The following is a 23,167-nucleotide window of genomic DNA, read 5'->3' on the forward strand; positions in this document are numbered from 1 at the left end:
TCAGTTGGTCAAGTGGTTGTTCTCCAGATTTCTTGGCACAACTAGGTGAGCACGTCCAGGGCAGCGTCTGTTAGTTGGAATATGTCAATTGGTATACCATCTTTTTCTGGGGGCTTGAAATTTTTATTTCTGTTTCCATTGGATCACTATGAATTGGACTCAACTTAGTAACAATCAATTTGATATTTGACTTCTTAACTATTTGGCTTTTTGTTGTTGATGTGTACCATCGAGTTGGAGCCAACCCATAGCTGACCGTCTGATGGGCTTTCAGAGGCAATTGACTGCACCGGAGGAGATTGCTCATCCTTCTTCCATGGGCAGCTGGTAGATTTGAACCATGTGCTTTTGATATTGTAGAACAGCTTCTTACCACTTGGCCACCAGAGCTATATGGCTTTGTGGTAAGAAACTGCATTGTTAATGCCAAGGTTCAAAGTTTAACTTTATCACCTCCCCTACAGGAGAAAGTTGAGTAATCTCACAGGCAGCATAGTGGCTCTGAAAACTTGCTGGAGGATCAGCTATGGGTTAGTTCCAACTTGAAGGTACAAAACAACAACAAATATGCATCTGAAAATTGCCAATGAATAGGGGTGATGGGAGAAGAATCATCTTTCAATTGTGGATTTTGAAAATATTACTTGGACTCCTAAAATATTTCATGGACTTCCAAGATAATAAACAAGAGCATATTGGAGGAAATTCAAACAAATTGCTCCAGATGGTGAAAATCTGCTTCAAGTACTTTGGTCATCTTTTCAGCAGGAACTAGTCTTTGACAAAAGATATTGTGCTGGAAAAGGTGGATAGTCAAAGAGAGGAAGAATCCCAACAATATGGGTTGACATAGCTGACAGCAACAATAGGTTCAACATATCCAAGATATGAGAATAGGGAAGGTTCAGATCTGCTGTTCTTAGGGTCCCTATGAGTCTTAGTTGACTCAGTGGCATGTAACAGCTTGAGGAATGGATTCTAATTTGGTTCAAAGTGAAAGAAGATAGCAAGAGCAATTACAATAGCAATGCAGCTAATACCTGTTGATCATCTAAAGCTGAGTACTAGCAATGGGGAAGAAAAATACAGAATCATGATAGGTAGAAAGGTAGAAATAGGCAAGTAGAATACAGATAAATGAATACAGATTGGTTTAGAGGGTTAAGAGAGAAATACAATTTCTGACTTGGAAACAAACTTGAAGGTAATGTCCAAAGGAGGTATCTGGTCCACATTTATTGTTTGAAGATGCCCTCAAACCAAAGGTGTGAAGATACTAAAGAATTCAGCTGAGGAAGATGAGAGATTCCTGAGGGAGCAAATGCATTTAATAAGAGTATACAGAGGAGTTGTCAGAAAGGGATAAAGTCTGGAGAGCAAATCATAAATGTTGACAGAATGAAATAGGAATTTTTAAGAGGAGAGGTTTGGATTATTTTTATTGTGATGGTAGTAATATCGTTAATTCTTCTTTTTAAGGAAATGGTGCAAATATCTTCTGTGGTTTTTATAGAATAATTTGTGACAAAGGAAGTATCCCACTGAAAACAGGAAGAGAAGTTGTCAAATTTCAAAACCACATGTTTGAAGTCGAGACCTGTTGAAAAACTAATATCTTTAGCTGAAGAGAATCACAAACCTTTAAGATATAGTTGTGTATGTTTTAAAACTTTATATTATGATTTACTCTTTTTAAAAATACTAGTTTATTTATAAAATTTGAAAACATATTTTTCCAATTTCCTCACCACTCTACCCATCAAATTGTACAACCCCATGATTAATCTCCCTTCTACCAACAGAACCTCATCCCTCTGCTTCCACCCTCCTTCACACCGCCCTTCGATCCTTATACATATTCTACAATACTGGTTTTATACAGTATTTGTCTTTGTGGGACTGAGTTAGTTCATTCACTATAATGCTCTCCAGACCCTCCCAAGTTAGATAAAATTTTACCAAATTATTTCTCCTATGTGTTCCTTTCTTGCCACATCTTCTCTAACATTTATCTACTGTCTTGTTAAATTTTGCCACTGTTACTGGAGTGAGATGGCACCTCATTTTGGTTTTGATTTGTATCTCTCTTATTTCCAGTTATTTGGAGCATTTTTTCATGTGTCTGCCGTTCAAATATCTTCCTCTGTAAACATTCTTTCCGTATCTTTTGCACATTTTGTAATTGGATTATCGTCTTTTTCTTGTGGAGGCCCAGGAGTATTCTAAGACTCTTGTCTGAGATGAGCTGAAACAGGATCCACATCTCACACCATACACAAAAAATCAACTCAAGGTGGATCAGAGGCCTGGAAATAAAGCCCCAAACCATAATGCTCATAAGAGACAAACTGCAATTAAGCTTAGAAGTGCTAGTCCAAGGTATAAAGAGACTCCCAAATACAACCAGAAATGCACAATCTGCAGAGGATAAAATTGATGCATGGGACCTTCTAAAGATTAAATCTATGTGTGCATCAAAATCTTTTCCCAACAAGGTGAAAAGAAAGCCTACAGACTGGGAACAAACATTTGGTAATACCACCTCATAGTGGTTTTGATTTACAGCTCTCTTGTTGTTATGTGCTGTCGAGTTGTTCAACAGCCCTAAACTCTACCCTATCCTGTGTCAACCCCCCATTACCCCAGTCACTGAATCAATCCATCTCATGGAGGGTCTTCCTCTCCTGCACTGTTCCTCCACCAACCCAAGCATGGTGTTCCTCTCCAAGGATTGGTCCCTCCTTGTAACATGTCCAAAGTATATCAGATGAAGCTTCAGAATCCTTGCCTCCAAGGAACAGCCTGGCTTCACCCTCTCCAGGACAAACCTGTTTGTTTTCTTAGCAGTCCATGGTATGTATATTCAATTACCATTCAAGTATCTTCCTCTGTGAATATGCCTTCCATATCTTGACACAACTCTGCTTCCTGAAACTGAAGAGGACCTATAGTGCTTGCTGCAGAGGGTCAAGGATTGCAGCCTTCAATATGGATTGAGGCTCAATATCAAGAAGACAAAAATTCTCATCACTGGGCCAATTGACAGCATCAGGATGGATGATGAAGAGATTGAGATTGTTCACAGCTTGGCTCCATGATCAACACTCTTGGCATCAGCAGCCAGGAAATTAAAAGATGTATTGTGATGGGAGAGTCTGCTGTTAGGGACCTCTCCAAAGTAGTAAAGAACAATGGTGTCACTCTGGAGACTAGGGTGTGTCTGATACAGGCCATGGTCTTTGTAATCAGTTGTTCTGCATCAGAGAGTTGGACAATGAGCAGGAGGATAGAAGGAGAATTGATGCCTTTAAGCTGTGGTGCTGGAGAAGAGTATCGAATGTACCATGGACTGCTAAGAAAACAAACAGATTTCTCCTGGAGAGAGCGAAGCTGGGTTGCTCCTTGGAGGCAAGGATTCTGAGGCTTCATTTGACATACTTTAGACATGTTGCAAGGAGGGACCAGTCCTTGCAGAGGGACATCATGCTTGGGAGGGTGGGGGGACAGCACAGAAGGGGAAGACCTTCTATGAGGTGGGTTGATTCAGTGACTGGGGTAGTCGGGGTAGGTGTGTCGGAGACAGTGAGCTTAGCACAGGACAGAGCAGGTTATAGGCACATAGGGTTGCTAGGAGTAGCAAGCGACTTGATGGCACATAACAACAACAATATCTTGATACCTTTAGGATCGATTATTACTTTGGTGAAAAAGTTTGAATATGCCATGTACTGCCTGAAGAATAGGTAATTAATCTTGGATAAGGTGGTGAGACTTAATCTTAAGTACTTTGGACTTGTTATCAGGAGGATCCAGTCCCTAGAGAAGAATTTCATGCTTGGAAAAATTGTAAGACTAGAAAAAGTGAAGAAGACCCTTTTGGGAATGAGTGATTGCAACAATGGGGCTAAGTACAGTGGAAAAATGTAAAAATAGCACAGAATTGAGGAACAGCTTGTGCTGTTGATACCTAGAGTTGTTATGAGTCTGAAGTACCTTGACATAACAACAACATTTAATGGTATGGAGAATGGTGGAAAAACCAGAGAAATTAGAGAGATTGGAAAAGAAAAAATAAAACTTTTTATTTGAATGACACAGTTAATAATGTAGAAAATGACTTGGACAGCTTATGACTTCTGAATAGACATCAGTTTCCTAAGCAGGACGCAAAAAACCATGACTAAACATAAAGCTTCTTTGATAAAAAATATCATTAAGAGAATGAAAATACAAAACACAGAATAGAAATTATTGGCTATCTGTACAGAACTTGTGGTTGCTGTGAAACTGAATGCTGTGACACTGTCGTGTCAAATGCGATAACGGTTACCTTTGCTGGACAGTGTTTGGTGGTGCTCCCCAGTTGAAACACGCTTAGAAGCAGGAGTAGCATCCACTTCCATAAATGGCTTGACTCCAGAAAACTTATGAGCCTGGAGAAAGGATGAAAGTCACACACACAAGTGCCGAGGACTTTCTTTCATGGGGTCACTATGAGTTGCCTACAACTTGACGGCACTTAACAACAACACACATAAAGAATAAAGGTGGTCACACATTTAAAAAATGAGCAAATGTCTTCAGTTTCATTTGTTAGCAATAGAATACAAATTAAAATTATAATTACATAGCAATGAACACATGAAGCACTAAAAACTGATCATACCAAATGTTAGAAAAAATACACAACAGCTGGAACTCACATAGAGTGTTAATTGAAATGCACACTTTCTATTATTGCTGATTTTAATTGAGATGGGGGAATTTACAAATGTGTGTTCATTTTAATATGTAAAGTTGTACAGTTCAATTATTGTATTTTTGTGTATGTTGTTGTTATTATTAGGTGTTATCTTCGTGGCCTTATGAACATCAGATCTGAAACAGATCCTATCCTGTTTCATCCTTACAATCTGACACACTTGAGCCCATTGCTGCTGTCACTATGTCAATCCATCTGGCTGAATATCCTCCTCTCCTTCATCTTCCCTTCACCTTACTAAGCATGATGTCCCTCTCCAAGGAATAGCTCCTCCTAGCAACATGCCCAAGTATGTGAGATGAAGCTCTATCATCTTTGCCTCCAAAGTGTACTGTGGTTGCACCTCCTACAAGACTTATCTGTTTGTCTCTTGGCAGTCCAAGGAGTGGGTATTCAACACTCTTCTTTAACACCATGCTTCAAAGCCATCAGTTCTTCATCTGTCATCCTTATTGGTTGTCCAGCTCTTAGATGAATAGCAAGTGACTGAAAAGACAATGACCTGTATCAAACTGACATTGCTCCTCAATAATTTGGAGAAGTCTCTGCCTACAGACTTTCCTAGTGCATTATGTATCTTGATTTCCTAACTACTGCTAACAAATGTATAGACGGTTGATCCAAATAAGATGAAAATGTTGACCATTTAAATAATTTCTCCATTTACCACAATGTTGCCCAGTGGTGAAATTTTTGGTTTTCTTGCCATTGAGATGCAATCCATATCGAAGGCTGCAGTGTTTAATCTGCAGCAGGCACTTTAAGTCCTCCTCACTTTCAGCAAGCAAGGATGTGTGTAATCTGCATTAACACAGGTTATTGATGAGTTTTCCTCCAATCTTGATCACACATTCTTCTTCATAGATTCCAGATTCTGGAACAATTTTTTCAGTATACAGATTAAATAGGTATGGAGAAAGGATATAACCTTGACACCTATCTTTCCTAATTTTAAACAATGTAGCATTCCCTTGTTCTGTTCACACTATAGACTCTTGATCATGAGCACAAGTAAGTGTCCTAGGATCCCTATTCTTCTCAATATTTGTCATAATTTGTTATGATCCACACAAATGCCTTTGGTTAGTCAATAAAGCACAAATAAACATTCTTCTAGCATTCTATGCTTTCAGTCAAAATCCATCTAACATCAGCAGTGATATCCATGGAGCCATATGCATACTCTTGTGTATAGAGGTCATATAACAAAAAGTGTTTTATGAGAGAAAAATAATATTTGAGAAATTACAGGCAGTATGATTCTAGCTAGAATTTGAAATAGTTATAGGAAATTTATGTGTATAAAATGGAAGACTTATGTTATCCCAATCATCCTATTGAAAGAAGTGCAAGGCCTAGATTACAGATGGTGAAAAAAGAAGTGAAATATTCTGCTGGAAATCAGAACCAGAAATACCCTCAGGAAACATGTGAAGGATGCAGAATCACAAGACGACTTGTTATGACTGTGGCTTTAGTATGCCAGAACACTTGTAAAGGAGGGATATTGAAAGGAGGGGGAAAAAAAGGAAGAATATTAAGTGTCCCTGTTTGGTTTCCAATTACCACTAGGTATTCATTTTCAAAATTTCAGTCTCAGGTACTTACATTTTTCAGATAATTTGTAAATGAAGTCCAAAAGATAATCAAGTAAGAAATGAATGATATTTCTCAGTTTGCTACTTACTCCCATCTTTTTGTAACCTTTTACTGATACTGAGCTAGTCTCCTGTGATACATGCTTTCTCTTATTAGTGGTAAAAATATGCTCAAATTTTTCAATATAAATTAATTTCTGAAAAACCACTAAGCAAATGACAGAGGTAGCTTTTTCAAAGTGTTAAGAATTTTTTGCCCTTTTTGTTATAACATTCTTAATGGATATCAGTCATTATCATATTCTCCCTCATTAAAAAGAAAATTTATACAAACAACAAAGGTAATAGTCCAATTTCTCTATTATGGAAAATATGCATTTCTTTACAGGCCTGAAATTTGCATGCATCTGTAAAATCATCCCTAAATCCTCTCATTTTCAAATTCTAATCAGAAACTTATTTTTAAGACATCTCGATTAATGATATTTTACATTAATCTCTAAATTTCACCTACTTCTTTATTACTGAACCATTTTTACTGATTTTAAGTATTGAATTTTATCAATAAATTAAAATAATCTCATTTAAATACTCTATTTAAATAATCATCATTATAGGCACTTAAAGTGTTTAACGTATTCTTAAATTTGAGCTTGCATCCTAGGAGAAAATTCTTCATTTTATTACCGTTAAAACGGATCGTTTGCATCTTGACAGAATTAATTCATTCAATGGAATTTTTATTGAACTCCTACTATATGCTGGCTACTGATGCTACAGCATATTACCTTCGTGTAGAAGCATTTATAACATGATTATCCCTCTTGATTTATCTTTACCATTCCTTTGAAATTTAGCACAGATCTGTGCTCCAAATAGAAGCTCAGAAATGTGATTAAATTTTAAAAGTCGGAATGAGAAAAATCTAACAATTTTTAGTAATGACTGTCAAAAATTTTAAAAAAGAAGTTAACATTAGTGATATCCATCATCATTTCAAATATTGTTTTAAAGGGAAGTCTATATCCACATATACTCTACAGCTATTACTTTAATTTATTCAGAAATGTACTTGATACATTGGATTTCTTTAAAGAAACAGAACCGGTGATTCATATACACACACAAAGATAGGGAGAGATAGGAGGAGAGTGAGGGAAAGGGAGAGGGAGAGGGAGAAGGAGAGGGAGAGGGAGAGGGAGAGGGAGCAAGCACCTCAGCCTCCTTCCACTGAAATTTCAAAACAAAACAAAAAGTAGGAATTCAAATCTATTATCAAATCAGAATTATTAATTGCTGACCATCCAACTGGTTTTCAGAGGCAACTACAAAGCAGGAGATTGCCTATCTTTTTGGTCTATCTGAACTTCCAGAGAGGAGCCACCTTTAGCTTAGCAACATAACTCCCTAAACACTACACCACCAGAGGTTCCTCATTGAGATTTACAGCCTCAGAAATCTGATATAAGGTCACCAAGAATAGGAATGGATGGCAGTATGAAAAGAGATGAAAGAGTTTTATTTAGTTCAAGAAATTAGTTAATCTGGTTGTGAGACAAATAGCAAGATCTTTAAGTCTGGTGACAAATTAGAGACTCCTGATGAAGATCAGGGGATAAAGTGGAGACTGTTGAAGGCCTGCATTCCAAATCTATGGGTCACATTATGAAAGTTCTCCATTCATAGAAGTCTGAATCTATACCCTGTAGCTACCACATATCCTAGGTAAGCTCTTTTTTTGCTCTGTAGATCTTCTAGTGAGTGATTGATGGCCATCCACATTAAGGAAACCAATCAGATAGATGAAGCAAATGGATTTAATCATATGTTATTCTACTTCTTATCACGAGGTTGATAATTTGAACTCACCCAGAGATGCCCTGGATGAAAGATGAGTCTGCTTTGGAAATGCCACAGCCTTGAAAACCCTGTAGAGTCCAGCCTACTCTACAACACATTGGTTGTTCATGAGCTGTAAGAGATTCTATGGCAACTGCTTGGATTAATTACTTTTTTGAGACAATCTTGCTGCTATTTAGTGCCATCGATTCAACTACAACTCATAGTGACCCTATAAACATTTGTTCTAAGTCCCTCCCTATTTTAAGCCAAATTCACTGTTTCTGACATACCTATCCCCGTGACCACAGTCACTGTGTTAATTCATCTCTGCGCTGATCCTTCAATCTTCGAATCATGATGTCTTTCTCCAAGAACTGGTTTCTCCTGCCAATGTCCAAAGTATGGGAGACAGAGTTTCAAAATCCTTGCCTCAAAGGAGCAACGTAGTTTCACTCTCTCCAGGAGACCTGCTTTTTTCTCTTAGCAGTCTGTTATACTTCGAATATTTTTCTCTCAAATCACAAATCAAAGGCATCACTTTTTCTTCTGTCATTCTTAGACATTGTCTAGCTCTCCGACTCATAGCAAGTTATTGCAAAGATCATACACTGGATCCGACACGACTTAGTCTCTAGATTGAAATTGTTGTTCTTTAACACTCTGGCAAGCTTTCAGAGGGTAAACTTTCCTGATTCATTTCATCTTTTGATTTCCTGACCGCTGGTGCCAAGAGTTTTGATTGTGGATTCTGGCAAGCAGAAATTGTGAGCAATCTCAATCTCTTCTCCATCTATCATGATGTGGCCAATGGGTACAGTGGTGAGAATTTTTCTTGATGTTGAGCTTCAATCAGTATTGAAGACTGATTCCTTGACCTCCTTCTGCAACAAATGTTTCAGGTTCTCCTCAACAAACAAGTTTCAACAAACAAGGTTGTATCATCTCTACAACATAGCTGGTTGATGAGTCTTTCTCCAGCCTCTTAGATGATCTGTTATACATATACATTGAATAAGTAGGTATGGAGATAGGATGCATCCCTGGCGTAAATCTTCCCTGGATTTTAACCATGCAGTGTTTCTTTGCTCTGTTCTGACAATTATTTCATTTGAGAACAATCAAGTGTTCTGAGATTCCCATTATTCTCAATGTTAGCCAGAATTTGTTGTGATCCACACAGTCAAATGCCTTTGCACAGTTAACAAAACACAGATACATTCTTCTGGCACTCTGCTTTCAGCCAGAATCCACCTGCATTGACAATGTTGTCGCTAGTGCCATGGTCTGTCTCTTCTCAGCTCGTATTTCTGGCAGTTGTCTGTTGATATACTGTTCCAGTTGTTTTTAGATAATTTTCAGCAGGATTTTGCTTATGTGTAATATTAGTGCTATTGTTTAATAATTTCCACACTCTGTTGGATCACTTTTTTTTTTTTAATGGGAATAAATATGGATCTCATCCAGTCAATTGGCCAGGCAGTTGTCCTCCAGATTTCTTGGTACACCTTTGTGATCACATCCAGGGCTGAATCTATTTATTTAAATATATTGATTGGTATTCCATCAATTAATCAGGGAAAGATTGCCCATGCTTCTCCTGCAGGGAAATTGGTGGATTTGAACTGCATGTCTTTGGGAGTGCAGTGCAGTTTTTCACCACTAACCTATTAGAGCTCCCCAACCCCCAAAACCTAGTCAGCCATTAATTATATGTAGATGACTGTACACTCATACTGATTTTTTACTCTACTAAAAGTGGATGAGAAACAAGAGATAAACAATTAAACAAGTATATTAACTATCAACTCATTTGAGCAACCTCTTATAATTATACCACTTAACCCTAAGGAAGGCATTGCTAAAGACTTAATAGCCTTCATGGGGTCTGCAGTCTGTCAAAAGAAAGAACACACATGGTCTACAAAAGAAAAAACTTTAACCCAAAATGTCATCAGTGCTAAGGCCTTTATGTATTTTGTGGTTTTTCTCACTGAAGCAGGAAGTGCATTCAATTTGTAACATATTGGTGTGATTATCTTGAATTGACTTGAGCTTTGCTGAAGAAACCCTATTATGTTGCTCTTTGTTTTGATTATTATGGGGATTTCTCTCATCAGATGGGAAAAATCCATTTGAATCTTATTTGTCAAATTTTAGCATATATTGAGTAAATAATACCATCTTAATTGTGTAAGTTTCACTAGTAAGAGGGGGAAAAAATTGGTTCTAGTACTTTGATTACAAAAGAGTCAAGGGAGGACATCTGTCTAAAAATATCCCATTATTGAAAACATAACGTTATATAAAATAGACAAATCCTTGTACTTTTTCTATGGTAAGTATTGAAAACCAAATGTCTAGTTTAAACCTCTATAATTAATTACTCCCGATAAGCAACAGATGTTGGCTTTTTCCTTGCAGAATTTTTAAAAAGTAGAACATATTTCTAAAAATAGATTGTCTTATTTCTATAATGTTCATTTAACACACACTTTTTTCAATCACATCCACATATGGAGAAAAATAATTTCTTTTACCACAGTAAAATGTTCAGACAATTCTGTTGACCATCTGTGAGTCTCCCTTAAAATAATCCACTTTTACACTTTGTGTAATGTGAAGACTGTATCTCCTTACTAATCAATCGAGTTTGGTGAGTGTAATAAAAGCTATTATGTAGCAAATGAGGAATTAGCATCATGTTTTAAAAAAACCAAAAGAAGGAGAGAAAAATGTAAAAACGTCTCCTAGATGGAAAATATGATGTCACAACTTTAAAACTATCATTTTAATTATTCACCTTATATTAAGATATAAGTTTTCTTAATTATTTTCAGTAAATTAATCATCATCATTTGAGTGCTGGAGAGATTCTTAGAGATAAATTAGATGAGGCATGTAATTTCTTAGCTAACCTGTGACTCCAAGCCCAGGGTAAAGCATAGAAGAAAGTAAGCAAGGACACATAAAAACCCACTGCTATAGTAGACTCTGACTCAGAGCAGGTCAATTTGAAGTTGATGAAAATTGTGTAAGTCCATGAGAGTCAAAATAGAACTAACTCATAGAGGTTCCAGACCAGTTGGCCTAGTGGACCAAAAGCAATGCTACCAAGTCACAGGTGGGTGACTCTAATCCACGGGCCTAAGACCGGTCTTAAACTGTTTTTGGTGGAACGGTCTTCTAGATCGTATAGTCCTCGTGTGTCCACTTTCCATACAGAGGCAACTTGTGGTTGCTGTGAAGCTGAACACTGTGACACTGACATTTTAAATGCAATAATGGTTACCCATGGTGGACAGTGTTTGGTGAATCCACTTCCGTAAATAGCTTGCCTCAGAAAACCCTACGAACATGGAGAAAGGATGAAACTCATGCAACTGTCGAAGACTTTCACTCATAGGGTTGCTATGAGTCACCTATGACTCGAAGGCACTTAACAACAACAACAACAACAACAACAACATAGAGGTTTCAAGGCTGTAGTCTTCACCAGTTACATCTCTGTCTGGTGGAATGGTTAGTAGCTTACAATTACTGACCTTATTGTTAACAAGCTAGTGCTTAATGGCTGCATCATCAAGACTTCTTCCTATGACTTGCCAAATGCTAAAAATACCCTATGTTTTTGAGTAGAGCGTGACCTATACTGACTTTACACTGAGGTTCCCAGACTGTAAAGCTTAACAGAAGTAGCCTGCTCAGCTTTGTATCACAAGCCTATGTTGGATGCAAATTGCCAGACTTTTTGTTTAGTAAAGCAAGATGCTACAGATTCCACTCCCAGATATCCTGTGACTCTAGTTTGCAGTATTTTTCTTCTTTTATAATGCTTTATCGTAAACTATATCCATGCATTTAAGCTATTTTACAAATCTTAAACATGGGAAGCAGCTAACAACACAAGAGCACAGGATAAACAAAAGCAGAACAATAAATGGTGCTTAAAAACAATTTTATAACTATTAGTTGTTTTCCAGAAAATAGCTTTCTTTATTGTTGTTGTTGTCAGGTGCTGTTGATTCAAGTGCAGCGCATAGCAACCCAATGAACAACAGATCCAAACTCTGTCCTGAACTGTGCCATCTTCATTTTTTACATATTTGAATCCATTGATAAAGATACTCTATTAATCCATTTTTATTTTAAATAAAATTTTATTTTTATGATAGCTATAACAAACACAGAGAAGTTATATTTTCATATATTCATTGTTGCACATTTTACTCCTTGCCCTCCCTTCCCCCTCCTTAGTTCACTTTGTTAAAAAAAATATTCATTCACTGTTGTTGCACAACTACCTACTTCTCCCCATCCCCTAGTCCTCTTTGCAATGATATATCTCTTATTCTAGGCTGTTGTATGTATAATTCCTAATCATATATTAATTTTAGACAGTTCTTTCACTTACCTATCCATTCTTATCCTATTTTCCTCCCAAACCTCATGTCAGAGCTGCTTTATAAAGGTGGTGCTATGCAGTATTTGTCCTTTTGTGACTGAGATATTTCACTCAGCATGATGTGCTCTTGGGTCCCCTATTATGTAATGTTTTACAAGTTCATTGTTTTCAGTGCTGCGTAGTATTCCATTGTGTGAATATACCATAGTTTTTCTATCCATTCATTTTTGATAGACACTTGGATTGCTTCCATTTTGTGGAGGATTTTAGTCTCCTTCACTGATCCTCCACCTTTTCAAACATGATGTTTCTATGTGCTGTTATTGTGTACTGTCGAGTCAGAACTGACCCATACCCAACCCTCCAGCAGGTTTTAAAAGGCAGTAGATTGTCCATCCTTCTCCTGCGGTGAACCTGGTGGCCTTGAATTGCATGCATTCAGAATTGCAGTGCAGCCTCTTGCGTAGGCCACCAGAGCTAGAAGCAGTATTTTTTTCTTTAGTAAAAAGATATCTATATTCTTTTTAAGAAGCTTTGGTGACATGGTCCATAGGGAGTGGCACAACAAATCCAAAGGCTTCTCTAGAGAACTGAAACCATAAGCAGCTCCTTGGGAGAAAAAAAAATGGGCATTCTCCTACTGTGTGAGTTACAGTCTTGGAAAGGCCCATGGAAGATCTGCTATGAATCCCCTCTGATTTGACGGCAAGCACAGAGAGATTCTCTCTCTAGTAACACATTAAGATTCTCTCACTCCATAAACATCCATTTCTTTAAGCCTTTGCAAGATGACTAATTTTAAACAGTTTCAATTTAAACTCCACTTTAATTTCATTTTCTGTAATTCAGATATTTCTATTGGCCACCATCTCATTGGTTTTGGTTATTTTGCATGATGATCAAATTGTCAAGGATAAGAGCTGGGATTAAAAAGTACTATAACTGACAATTATAAAAATATTGACCTGCTATCTAGAAATATCGAATATGAGAATATGAGTGAAGACAAAAATATTATTAGTTCTTACTCATTGACATGATTGTTCAGTTAAAAACATGTCTCCAAAAGAATACTTTAACTAGTAAGAAAATATTATATGGTACAGTTTTGGTATTTTATATGTGTGCATATATGTATATGCATGTATATATACGTACATTACTTAATTATGTATAGCATGTTTTTGTTGTTATGTGTCATCAGCTATGACTCATAGCAACCCCATGCACAATAGCTCTGAACTCTGCTATCCTGAGCTAATTTCACTGTCATTAACACACTTATACCCATAACTATGTCCGACCTTCTAATTCAGGGTCTTCCTCTCCTGCACTGTACTCTCCACCCTTCTATTCCTGTTGTCCTTCTACAAGGACTGGTCCCTCCTGGCAATTTACCCAAAGTGTGTGAGCTGGAGCTTCAAAATCCTTGCCTCCAAGGGAGTAACATGATTTTACCCACACCAAGACAGACCTGTTTGTACTTTTAGTACTTCATGGTATGTTCAATACCCATCTCCAGACTCACAACTCTAAGACATCAATTTTTCTTCTTTCAGCCTTATTTACTGTATAGCTCTTTGATGCATAACAAGCAATCGCAAAGAGCATTACCTGGCTCAGGTGCACTATAGTCTCTAGACTGGCACTGTGGCTCTTCAGCACTCAGGACAGGTCCCAGACAGCAGACTTTCCTAAAGAAATTCTTCTTTTGATTTCTTGGTTCCTGGTGCCCAGATTTTTGATTGTGGAATAGAGCAAGTTGAAGTTATTAAAAATCAATCTCTTCTCCATATATCATTGGGCTGCCAATTGGTCTAGTGGTGAGAATATTTATTTTCTTGATGTTGTGCTTCAATCCATATTTTGTACTATTGTCCTTGACCTCTGCAACAAATTCTTCGGGTCCTCCTCAGTTTCAGAAAAAAAGATATGTCATCAACACAGGTTGTTGATGAGTCTTCCTCTAATCCTGTTGTCATAATTCTCAAGAGTTCTGGGATTCCCATTATTCTCAATGTTAGTCACAATTTGTTTTGATCCATAAAGTCTAATGCCTTTGCATAGTCAACAAAACACACATAGACATTCTTTTGGTCCTCTTTGCTTTCGGCCAGAATTCATCTAATATTAGCAATGATTTCCCTAATGCTATGGCATCTTCTAAACTTAGCTTATATTTCTGGCAGTTCTCTGTGGATGTACTGTTCCAGTTGGCTTTAGATAATCTTCAGCAGGATTTGGCTTATGTGTAATATTAGTGATATTGTTTGATAACTTCCATTCTGTTGGATTATTTTTTTAATGAGAATAAATATAGATCTCTTCAGTCAGTTGGTCAGGTAGTTGTCTTCCAGAGTTCTAGGGACAACCTGATGAGCACATCCTGGTCTGCACTGGTTTGTTGAAATATGTCAATTGGTATTCCATCAATTCCTGGGCCTTGATATTTTCCAATTTCTTCAGAGCAGCTTGAATTTTCTCCTTCATCACCATTGCCTGTTTATCATATGTTGTTTTATGAAACTCTTGTGTCAGTCAGTTTCTTTTTGGTACAGTAACTCTGTGTATACTTTCCATATTCTTTTGATGTTTTCTTGATTATTCAATAATCTGCCCATAGCATCATTAAGTATTGCAACTTGAGACTTCAATTTGTCTCAAGTTGTCTTCAGTTCCTTCAGCTTGAGAAATATCAAACTAGATTATGCCTTTTGATTTTCTGATTACAGATAACATATATGCAGAAAACAATTAAACAACAGTTACATAATGATGTTTCCATGTAATATGTATAATCAATGATCTGTAATGTGGTGTTGTGTACCACTGAGCAACTCATAGCTGACTCTGCAGCAGGTTTCCAGAGGTAGTTAATTACACAAAAGGAAACTGCTCAGCTATCTCCTACAAAGCAGCTGGTAGATTTCAGCCACATACATTTGGATTGACAATGCAAATCCTTCCTGCTAAGCCACCAGAGCTCCCTTTCTACAATATACAATAGACAATAGACAATATTCTGTTGTTTGTTGAGTTCTGTTGGGTTGGAATGGACCCATAGCTGACCCTCCATTGGGTTTTCTAAGGCAATTAATCACCTGAGAGGAGACAGTCTAACCTCCTCCCACAGAGCAACTAATGGATTAGAACTGCAGCATTTGGGATTTCAGTGTGGGTTCTTACCACTATGCTACCAGAGCTCCCTATATTTATATATACTGATAGTTCTACTATTGGCTAGTGTGTAGGGTTCACATGAGCACAGTCAAGTGTTCTGGGATTCCCTTTCTCCTCAAGTTTAACCACAATTTGTTGTGACCTACATAGTAAAATACCTTTGCATAGTCAATAAAACACAGATATAAATCGCTCTGGTACTCATTGCTTTCTGCTAAGATCCATCTGACATTGATGATAATGTCTCTAGTGCCACAGCCTCTTCGGAATAAGAAAAGAAATAGGTCTATCTTGGAGAGAGTGAAAGCAAGTTTCTACTTGGAGGCTAGGATTTTGAAGCTCCTTCTCACCTACTTTGAACATGTGGCCATAAGGGACCAGTCCTTGGAGAAGGGAACAGCACAGGAGAGGAAGACACGGAATGAGATGGATTGATATAGTATCTAGGGCAATAGGTGTAAATGTATTCGAGTCGTGAGACTGGCTCAGGACAGGGAAGGCTTTAGGGCTATTTTACATAGCGTTGCTATGATTCGCAGGTGACTTGATATCACATAACAGCAACAACAACAACACAGTCTGTAAGGAGTTTTGCTGCTAGCCCAAAGTCCTCTCTAGAAATTGAAATTCACCATCAACTCTATGAGAAAAGGATGGGTAATCCTTGCCTATGTGATTTACAGTCTCAGGAATCCAATGGAGGAGCTAGTTATAAGTCTCATCCAACTCAATAGCAATGAGTTAACACTATCTAGTACATCTATTTGACCGTCTATTGCTTTTCAATTTATATTTCTATTTTGCATACAATGTGTTTATATATGATTGCATATACAAAAATGTGACATATCATATAAATCTTACATTACTATGAAGTCAATACTTTGTTTCCTTCCAATATTCAGTTATTTTTGTGAAAATTCATCCTTAATGTTCCATTTTACTTTGGAATGGAGAATAAAAGTTATTTTCTGTAATTACTTTGTAATTTTATTCATATTAACTACACTTTCAGTGCTAATTGAAACTTACTTTTCTTTTTAGTGAGTAATAAAGAAAATCACTAGACAGTTATATGAACTAAAATATTACATTTTTTTCAATTCCTCTATTATGAAGGCACTGTATGCATCTAAAAAAATTAATTCTGTGGAGTAAAGTTTTCAAAATCTAAACTGAGAAAAACAAAGCAGCTAGAAGGGGGGGGGAATTTAGTCTAATGTAGTTGTTACATGTCACCAGGTTAGAGTAAATTCATAGTAGACTCTCCAGCAAGTTTTCAGAGATTTTAAACCACACAGTAGAATATTGTTCATCTTTTTTCTTGTGCAGCAGCTGGAAAATTTGAATGCCTTTGGGTTGGCAAGACAAGTCCTCAACCATGAAGCCACAAGAGCTAACTAATCTGAGGTATACCAGGCAATTAAATACCTGGTAGTCCACAGTGGGGTGTAATACATGTGAGCTGTACTTATTAATCAAATAGCTGCAATTCTCTGCTGAGAATTCACCAGTTATCCATAAGAGTCAGATGGCCTTTCTTCCTTTATTAAGATTTACTGTCTTAGAAATATAATAGAGGGTGGCTATCAATTGCAATATGTAGACACTATTATGGCTTAGTCCATCGGGAGTTGCTCTACTAACTCAAAGACAGTAACTTTGCTGGTTTGAATGCACCTGTGGATCCATGGGATAAAGATGGACAAATTCCCACTGAGCCACTGATAGCCTCAGAGTACTCACTGGAGAGTCAACCAGGAGTCAGTTCTGACTGAACGATGATAGATGAGGGAGTAAGGATGGGTGGAAGCATACACAAGAGCACACAATATACTAATTATAAAACAATTATATTTTTTAAATAATATATATAATTTTGTATATTTTTTCCTTTTTAATTTTCTATTGTTTTGCTCACAAAGTTCATATACATTATTTTCCATTCATATTGTGTTTCATGCAATCATTCCTATGCAATATGTTTTATAAAATCAATCACCATTGATCCTTTCTTTTAACATTTATGTCATGTAAACCTTACTTAATCAATAATGGTGATCTATCTCATCTATCTACAGTCACTTCTTTGTGGACAGGTAAAATGAGTATTGTTGTTGTTGTCATTGTTTATTGCTGTTGAATCAATCATGCCTTGGGAAGAAAGAAATTAAATATAGAAAACAACTTATATGTTCTTTTAATATTGTTAAAACAAGTCTTCTGTTTTTGAAATTACTAATCACAAATCATATCAATGAGTAATTTGTTTCACTCTAAAGACCACCTACTAGAATTCTGGTTTTGTTTTGTTTTGTTTTTTTCTTTTATGACTAGTTACTTACTGTCACTGTAAACATCACTGTTGAATGTTCTTCCTTCTTCAAACTTTATGTAAGATGATCATATCTTTTTTTTAATGCATAGACATATACTCTGGACAAGCAATCACTATAACCATCCTAGCTAAAATTAGTTGTCTTTTGATGCTGTATCACTTAAGGAAAACATTCCATGTTGCCCTGCTATGCTGACAGTCATCAGTCCAAATGCAAAAGTTGTTGAGAAGAAAAGAATATTGTCAGTCCCCTTCTGTAAAGATTTATAAACTTAGAAACTAGATGAAGGGTCACCCTCAGACACTAATGAGTTATGAGATACATTATTTATCAATATATATTGTGGTGTGAGCTGTTTCTTTTGTGTTCAGTGTTTATTGTATTAAGGAGATAAGATTTAGGTGAGCACAAGACTCACTCTACTAATGTACCTCATGTAGGCACCTCATGTAGCTTTGCTACCGGAGAACAAGGTAGTAATTCAGGAAGCTATGCTAGCTAGATTGCAATAACGTCCTCTTATGGGTTTTAGGGATACTGGAACTATCAGGGTGATTTGTAAGCAAATGGGAAAAGATTTTGGGGAAAATATTTATCCTATCAGGGTAGAGATTTTCAGATGATTACCCAGGACTGGTATAAATATAGTGGACATTGATGGAGTTAAGACAGGAGGTTGAGTGGGCTAATGAGAATAAGAAGCAATGATAGTTACCTGACCAGTTTTCTCTTGAAGCCATTTTCATGATGATGATTGTTGTTGTTATATGTTGTCGAGTCACCTGCAATTTATAGTGACCCCTCTGTATGACAGCCCTAAACCCTGCTCTATCCTGTTCCAATTTATTGTCTCTTAAACATTTATGCCCATTACCCCAGTCCTCATTCCATCGCATCAAAGTCTTCCCCTATTGTGTTGTCCCTCCGCCCTCCCAAGCATGATGTCCTTCTTCAAACACCGGTTCCAGCTTGCAACATGTCCAAAGTATGTCAGACTAAGCTGCAGAATCCTTTCCTTCAAGGAGCAGGCTGGTCTCACCCTCTCTAGGATGAACACATTTGTTCTCCTAGCAGTCCATGGTATATCCAATACTCTTCTCCAGCACTACAACTCAAAGACATCAATTTTCCAATCATCCTAAGTCATTGTCTAGCTTTCTGATGAATTGAAAATAGTTGCAAAGACTATGGCCTGGATCAGGTACACCTTAGTGTCCAGACTGATATCGTTGCTCTTCAGTACTTTGGAGAGGACTCTGACAGCAGATTTTCTCAACGTGATTAGTCTTTTCATTTCCTGGCCGCTGGTACCAAGAGTGTTGATTGTGGAGCCAAGCAAACGGAAACTGTTAACAGTCTCAATCTCTTCACCATCTACCATGACACCAATCTGCCCAGTGGTGAGAATCTTTGCTTACTTGATGTTGCGCTTCAATCCATTTTGAAGGCTGCCATCCTTGACCTTCTGCAGCAAGTGCTCACGTCCTCCTCAGTTTCAGCGAGCAGGGTTGTGTCCTCTGCATAACACAGATTGCTGGTGAGGCTACCTCCAATCCTGATGCCACACTTCTCCTCACAGATCTGAACCAAGCAGTGTTTTCTTGCTCTGTTTGGATGACTGTCTGCCTCCTGGTCCAAGTATAGGCTTCACATAAGCACAATCAAGTGCTCAGGGATTTCCATTCTTCTCAGAGTCAGCCTGTTTGTTGTGATACACACAGTCAAATTCCTTTGCACAGTCAATGAAACACAGCTAGACACTTCTCTGGTATTCCCTGCTTTCAGCTAAGATCCATCCAACATTAGTTATAAGATACCTAGTACCAAAGCCTTTCTAAACCCAACTTGCACCTAAGGCAGTTCTCTGTTTGCTGTTCCAGTCATTTTTGGATAATTTTCAGCTTGCATGTGATTTCAGTGGTATTGTTTGATAATTTTTGCACTCCGTTAGGCCACCTTTCTTTGGAATAGGAACAAATTGAGATATCTTCCAGTCAGTTGGCCAGGTGGTTGTCCTCCAGATTTCTTGGCACAACTTTGTAAGCACATCCAGAGAAGTGTATATTCGTTGAAATATGTCATTGATATGCCATCAATTCCTGGGTCCTTGGACTCAATTATATTTTTTTTTTATTTATTTCAGTCACTCTTGATATAAAATAAAACTGAAGAAATAAAAAAAAAATATTGTTCCCTCAGAATCAAGAAGGCCTAAACAGGGGAGCTCTGGTGGCCTAGTGACAAGAAGCTGCACTGCAATCCCAGAGGTACATAGAATCCACCAGACATTCTGCTGAAAAAGGAGGGACAATCTCCTCCTGTACCAGGCAGATCCGATTTGACAGTATACACACACGCACACAAAAAAATTAAATAAGATTTTTAAAAAATAATTAAAAAAGAAGGCCTAGACAGTGTGTTCTATACATCTCAATCACGAGGAAATTAATGATGGATTAGTTGAGTGGCACCTGGAATCATCTGAAACAGAAGCTCAGTTGTTTGTCTAAGATATGGATTGACAGGAAGGTTAGAGCTTTCTGATCCAACCCCAAGCAGTGAGCCTAAGGCCTTACGCCCAGGTGTGGGTAAAATGGCCTGTGGGTGAAGAAGAAAACTTTTGGGGATCTGGACACAGTAGCCCAAGTTACTGTAATCTGAACCCTATTGATAAAATCTTAAAGGGACCTGACCCAAATTTGTATTAAGAGGCTATAAGAATACAGTAATTAATGGGAGTAAAGTGAAAATTATATATTGTTTGCATTATTGGTATGGTTTTTATTTCTAGTTGATAAATACTCCATCTACCAGATATTACAAAACTGAGAGCTTTTAATTCTACCCTCAGGCCAGTGTTGATTGCATATGTAAACAAAGTTAAAATCAAAACAGGTAGTGTGTTAGGTTTGCATCTTCTCTCCAGATTCTATTCAATCTATATGCTCAACAAATTATTTGAGAAGCTTGACTCTAGGAAGAAGAATGTGACATCAAAATCAGGGGCAAACTCATTAATACCCTGTGTTATGCAAATGACACAATCTGGGTTTCTTAAAGTGAGGAAAACTTGAAGCACTTTTGCATAAGATCAAAGAATACAGTCTTCAACATGGATTGCATTTCAATGTGAAGAAAACAAAAGTTCTTAGCATTGGGGCAATAGAGAACATCATGATAAATGGAAGAAAAAAAATGAAGTTGTCAATGATTTAATCTTGCTTGGATTCACAATCAATACCCTTGATGCTCTTTTACTCTCAGCTTTTTTTTAATCTTTTTTGCATTTGCCGTTATTTTTATTTAAACTTTTCCACCTTGGGAAAGGAGGTCAGGCTTAGCTACTGTGCCAGTCCAAATTTCAGGAAGTAAGAACAGACAAGTGCTTCAGCATTAGTCCATTCCCATTCATGTTGGTTAAGGATAAGTATATACCACACCCATGTGCTATCTTGGTCACTAGGCAGGATATTTTTGCAAAATGGGGTGAAGGTACAATCCATCCCATCATACCCCTGGTAATTCTTGCATACAGGTTTAAAGGTGTTGTTTATAGACATTTGCTCAGGAATCACTCCTGATTCAGGTCCCCATTGCTGCATCCCTGGATTTAGGATAAGAGAATCTGGCAAGAAAAAACAATTTTAGGTGATTTGGGAAAGAACTATATTTTCCCAAATTTTCTCTTATTCAGATATCTTTGAAAAACTTAGGAATCTATTCAGTAGTGAGCAACCTTTAACTCCTCTTGGATTGAGTTTGAACGCATAATTTTGAAGGCATGTGAGCTATCTTCATATCCTATTCCTCCCTGTATTAGATAACAAATGTTACCATTTTAACTTCATGTTAATATTTTGAGAGAGTCTTAGAGCAAGGCAGTAACTTTCTCCAGCTAAATATCAGATATTACAAAAGAGAAGCCAAGATACTTAATGGTTTAAAATGAAATATGTTAGCCTTTATGTGTTCATTTTGGATATACTTGGTGAATACTGATGTTTCTATTTTGTAATGTTAAAATACATTGTGAAAATGAATATGGGATATTATAATAATGGAATATGTGTTATATTTAGAGGGAAAATGCAAGCTTGCCTTCAGGTAGTGCTGACTGGACATATTAAAAGGGGAAGATCTGCCCTGGAGATATGATTGTTGGAAGCTGTAGAGTTAGAGGGAATGGAGCTTAGCCTTGGGGGAAGAGTAAGCCCCGCCCAGCACTCTGAGGAGATTTGCATTTGAATAGATTTGTAGACTCACATGAACTTTTTATTTTATTTGGTTTTAATGTAAAGCTTGTAGAAAAGAGACAGGTTGAGTTGAGCATGTTCCATTATCACTGTTGACCCAGCACACACACACACACACACACACACACACACACACACACACAAATGAGCGGGAAAGGGTTGTTGGCATAAGGAATAGGGAGTAATGAGGACCTCTGTCTTGCTTTCTCTGAGAGAATGAAATATTGGTCTGGAATACAGGAAGAAGTGTAGGCTACTGAGTTTTTAGCTGATGCTCCTTTGCACCTAGTCATTGTTGGCTGCAGATGAGTTGAAGCTCAGGAGATGAAGATGCTTGATGTGATCAGCTGGTGTTGATTGCAATAACTCTGATGGCTTGGTCTTGACTGAAATTTGCTTATAGATGCAGATGCTAAATGTTCTAACTGGAACAGAAGATTCTTCAGAGGAAATAGGAAGTTTGTTTCTTCAGAGTACTAATTTGACAGAGATGGACAAACGAGGAATTGCCTAACTAAAATGAAGGAGATTAAGGCATGAAGTTGCTGGTTTGCAGGCTTTCATGAATGTAACATTCTTGTGATAATAAAAGGAAAATTATTTCTTCAAAATAAGGTAATGGCTAGAAAAACCATTAGCTCTCTAAAAGTTTGTGATAGCAAAAGTTTATTGTTCCTAGCTATTGATTTACTGTTTATTTGGGGCTCACATATTGATAAAATTAAGGAGATAGGAATAGTTTTGGATACAAGCCCCACACTACTAGAGGGTTATATAAGCTTATGTGAGTT

The sequence above is a fragment of the Elephantulus edwardii genome, unplaced genomic scaffold (assembly GCF_000299155.1).
Source record: "Elephantulus edwardii isolate Elephantulus edwardi_28Jun2011 unplaced genomic scaffold, EleEdw1.0 scaffold00013, whole genome shotgun sequence".
Taxonomy (NCBI): Eukaryota; Metazoa; Chordata; class Mammalia; order Macroscelidea; family Macroscelididae; genus Elephantulus; species Elephantulus edwardii.